The 5,285-nt window shown below is 28.0% G+C and overlaps 1 long non-coding RNA gene across 1 annotated transcript; it reads right to left on the bottom strand.

Moving 5' to 3' along the window:
* Positions 1-116: 116 nt before the first annotated feature.
* Positions 117-3,651, bottom strand: LOC111026883. Its single transcript, XR_002603744.1, has 3 exons — positions 3,343-3,651; positions 338-441; positions 117-263 (listed from the first exon to the last, which is right to left on the bottom strand). It is a non-coding gene; the product is annotated as an uncharacterized LOC111026883 (long non-coding RNA).
* Between the last annotated feature and the right edge of the window lie 1,634 nt (positions 3,652-5,285).

Below are 5,285 nucleotides of genomic sequence, written 5' to 3'. Positions count from 1 at the left end.
GTAGCAATAAATTTATTATTTATATTACAGTATACAATTACTATAAATACAACATACATGGTTGTATGGTTAGTTAATGTATGAAAAAATAATTTAATTCATATGTCCCTCTTGCGCACAAATACAATATTACACTCACATGACACACGTACACAACATAATATGAAATAAGCTCAGAGGGGGGGTCCATGGGGGCCATCTCGTTCAAATCATCAATAGTTATTTTATTTGAAAGTTATCCATAAAAATCCACAAATGTGTACCTGTAGGATAAAATACGTAGTTATTAGATATTTAATTATTTAAAAATAATGTTCAAAAAAGGATTACAACTAACTTTTTTTATTTTCTATTTTTGTCGTTGATATTGTATTGCCCTCTTTGGTGTCTTCTTATTTTTCTTTGCGAGTCTCATGACATAGTTGACGTAAAGAACAACAGCTGAAATTGCCCTCTAGGAAATTGTGTTTGGTATGGTCATATTATGTCATTGTGTTTAAATAGAAGTTCATTTACAACCATACAAATTTCAATCCAGTTATCAGATACCTGTCATGGTATTTGGTTTAGTTTGTTTTATGATATATTAAATTTAAAGACCTCGTATTATATATATGTACATGCATCATGTATTACATGGTATATAATATAAGAGTTTTTTATAATATAATATATATATATGCTTTACCTTCAGGTGTCTACATTCAGTTGCGACCGCGCCACGGTATAGAACTATAGAAGATAACAAGTAGAGAAAGCAAGCTTTACCACTGAATATAACTATTTTATCAGCAAACGAAGCTGGCAGACCACAGTTTTAATAATTTATATAATCTATATTATTATATTATTATTTATATATAATATATATACATATATTGTACTAGCTGATCCCGTACCGATTTCGTTATTAATATGTTTGTTAAGTGTAGGTACTTACCTATGGCGTTATGAATATTCGACAGTTTTCTGATTTGGTCATCATCTCCATCGTCTGACCGCTGTCGCATGTAGACAATTTTGGAGGGTACTTATAATAATAGGTGGAGACTCGGAGTTGCAAAAAGAAAAATAGTTTTTTACCAATAACTAATGTAACACATTCGCTTGGATATTCAGATCAAATTAATAATTGGTTTTTTATATAATTAAAATAATTGTTTATTATTGGACGTCGATACCGACCTGCCTGGGAGCATCTGTGGTTGTCGAGTTTGATTGTTATTTAATTTCAACCAGCTACTATTTTTTTACTAAAAAGGGTATAGATTTACAATTTACGCGTTTACTTTAATTGATAGATAACTCAATTGTTTATTAACTTCGATAAATACTATTGCAATAGAAACTTTCTCCGTGATATACTCTTTCGTTTAAAAAAAAAATCAAGAAGATCTGATAAGTAGTTCCAGAGTTAACCCTGTACAAAAATTTTAATTTCACATTTATATACTCGTAGTTATACATTATATATAAATTATATAATCATGGCTAAAAGTGGTGATTGATACAGCGATAACAGATACGGCCTGCCAGCAGAAATTATAAGATACAAAAGTATGGATCCAGCGAACAATGGAATGTGTAGTAGCTTTCTCTACTTGTTATCTTCTATAATCTATACCATGACCAAGCTCTGAGTGTACACACCGGCCGGTGTTACTAGTTATCCGATGGGTGACCACCTGGGATTTTTAGTAACAAATTCTTGCTACACGTACACGTGTTCTGACCCAACAGTACTATTCTCACAGTAAAAACCGGCATATAACCACGCAGTTGATGACTTATAAAAAAATTGCTTCACTATTCATATTTTGCTTTCAGAGGATAATGTATTGGTCGGGAAAAGCCTAGGTTCGTAATATATTATTTTGAAAGAGGTGTTTTGAAGTATCCGTATGCAATTTATTTGGGTTTGTGTCGCACTTCCCTCAACTACGGTATGGTATATTAGGAATTATGTTCAAGTATAATCTGTATTTTTTAGCCAATGTATGTTTAGAAAATATTTTGCCATATTATAAAATGTATATAATTTTAAATATATGTATAAAATAAGGAAATTAAGAAAACTAATCATGTGATAACAAAAGTGTATACTGTGTAGCTTTATTTCAAACGCCAGGTGTAAAAACATTTGTAAAATGGCAACTGATAAGTATTGATAGCTTAAGTTTTATAATAGTATAATGTAATAGTGAAATTAAATCCAGTTTAGAGTAGATTTTCAGTACCTTTGTGTTTTTGTCAATTCGAATTACAATTTATGCAATATCGCTCATCTACATCCACACGAATTTGTAATTCTATTCTTGGGCTGCTGTTCTGGTTTTGCCACGCCTACAATATTTAATGAGATTATTGTTGATATATTTTATTCATTTTTTTTTCGACTACGCCGAGTGCCTTACGCACTTGTAAGACGGATAGAACACATGCAAGTACCTATAACGTCCTCTTGATATCAATGCATACAATGATTTTAAATACAAGCAAATAGATTTTCTTTGATTTAATAATTTTGTTTTGACAAGCGTGTTGAGTGTAATTACCAATTTCCAATATTTTAGTCTTATAAAATTTGGATCTAGTATTCTAGTGGGTCCTTTTAACTTTGGGTGGTCAAAAAAAGAAAATATCCATTACTTTAAAAAAAAAAGTGATAAAAATGTAAACAAAACAGCTTTGGTATTACAGTTTTTGGAGAAACGTTGAAGACAGTTTCAGTAGGTACCTACCTACCTACCTACCTATTGCGATACGATTAGCGATAATTACTATAGGATTAAAAACTGATTGATACAAGATTCCTCAAAAATGCAGAACGCTTAAGATGTTCATGTAATAATTTTAAAACATTAAAAATGTATAAGTTGATTTTTATTTATACTTATCCATTAAAAATTAAAATCCCAAGAAAAATGGATAATTAGTCATGCTCTTATACCTACATTTATAAATAATAGGTATAGGTACTAATATCTATTTACACGTCTCTACAGATGGTAATGAAATGTTAACAACCAATACCTAGTTATTAGTTTATTAACGAAAGTCAAAAATCTGCAAGAAATATTATCACATTATTTGTATAGACAATACACATATTATTATTGAAGTTCAATAGAATCTTGTCAGGGGTAAAATGTAAAAATATTCATTAAATTTAAATTTAATCTTGTAAAAATAAAACAAAAAATCAGTGTAAATGATAATAATAATATATTGTTTAAAGAAAAAATACGAAATTCGTTAAAATTACAAAAGTAGGTATAGATGTGTAAATAATTTTGTTACTATGAACATAAAATTGTAAGTTAAATGACATATTTTTCGTACCAACCATCACCGTAAGGACAACCTCTGGCGGTCGTGGGATTCTTCCAAGATTTCTGCGACTCAGCCAGCGGTTTTATGCTACGTAACTGGATGGGTGACCGTTCTGTCTATATACATTTTTTGCTTTTTTTTTTATACATTTTTTTTGCTTTGTTAGTAAAACATTTTCAAATTATAGCACAGAATGTTTCATACATTATTCTATAAGTTTAATTTCATAAATATTAATAGTAAGGACTTGACATTTAAAAAAAAAATAAACACTCAATTTTTACTGATCGACACACTATACGCAAGTTTTTTTTTTACTTAGCACAATTAAATATTTAAAATATTTAGATTAATTTTAATTTATTCACATCAGTCAATAAACGTACATAAGTTTTTAATTTTTTTGATTTATGATTTTATTGTTTACTATTTTAATTTCTACTGAAGACATCTTTAGTCTTTAATTAGTTTAATTTAATTCACGCTTTATGCTATAGTATGGACGTACCTATTATACATCCGATATATGTATAGGATTATAGTACTCGTCGCTCGGAAGATGGAATGTGGAGAGGCTATCGAGTTGCTTTATACATTTATTATATCTATAATTTTTTATATCTACTAGAATATGTAAGACGTAATAATATACTGGTAAGTGGTTACATAATATCCTGATAGCCACATACTCAGCATTGGTAAGCACTGGTGGATCTAGGATTTTGTATGGTTTTTAATTTTTTAATTGTGATGGTATAATTACACAAATACTGTTCGTAAGTTTGAACTATTTGTGGCAGTCCTTTTTTTTAAGTTTTCAATCTTAAGCTAATTAGCTGTATACAAATTGAACATTTTATATTTTTTTAACAGCAACAAATTTGAAAATTTTAGAGGTTTTGATGAAATTAACATCATTATGTCAAAACATTTGAACTTCAAATTCTTTTTAAAAAAATCTACGACTGTAGCACTTAAATATTATTTATCAACTACAGTTATACAAACTTTTAAAGAACCTTATACTAAATTTGCAAGCTTTTTGACTGAATGAATATAATTTGACTGACATTTAAAGAAATGAAAAGAATTTCAAATTTAAAAAAAAAAAAATAGCTTAAAACGAGTCTAAATATTTTGGAAATGTTTTCAATGTTATCATGTATAGGAAATTATAAAATTAATATTTGGTGAAAATTTCAAGCACTTACTTTTACGGATATTTGTTTTTGATTTACAACGAAATAATAAAATTGTTCGATGAGAATTTATTAATTTGCGTCTGAAAATCAAATTCCGAGAGCTTCAAACGCTCATAATAAGTTGACTTAGTTTGATTTACCGGTAATTTTTATTTTGACATTACCCCTTTTCTTTAAAAAAAGAAAGAAAAACTTATGAGACAACTTATATTAAATTTTCAAATCTCTGATAGAAACATTTTCATAAATCTCTAAAAAAAATAATTTCCAATTTTTCGTAATTTTTGAAGTTTGTCAAAATTTGAACTTCAGAAGTTCAAAAATTAATGATTGTAAATTTGCGTTCAACTTTTGTTGTATTTTCCGTTATTAACGATTAACGACTTGAGTATTCTGACCAGGCAAAAAAAATTCTTATCTACAATATTTTTAAAAATTATTTTTTTTATTTTTAAATTTAATAAAATAAGACATTCCTCGCTATATCTATATCTATAGATAATACAGAAGAATATTAGTTTGTGAGGCTATTTCAAAAGGATAATCCATATTTATCTATGCTATTATATACAATTGTAAGGGGTTTTCTACGACCGCGCTAACCGAGAAAACTACTTATTGGATGTTCATGCAGTTTTTTTTTTTAAAATTAAAGAGGACATCACTTGAGAGAAGGGCTTAAATTTAGTCCGATTAAGTTTATAAATAATTATTTATTATTAATTAAAATAAACGTGTAAATTGTATAAG

The sequence above is a fragment of the Myzus persicae genome, unplaced genomic scaffold (genome assembly GCF_001856785.1).
Source record: "Myzus persicae strain clone G006 unplaced genomic scaffold, MPER_G0061.0, whole genome shotgun sequence".
NCBI lineage: Eukaryota > Metazoa > Arthropoda > Insecta > Hemiptera > Aphididae > Myzus > Myzus persicae.
Note: the sequence above shows the minus strand (reverse complement) of the source record. Positions and strands in the feature narration are given on the sequence as shown.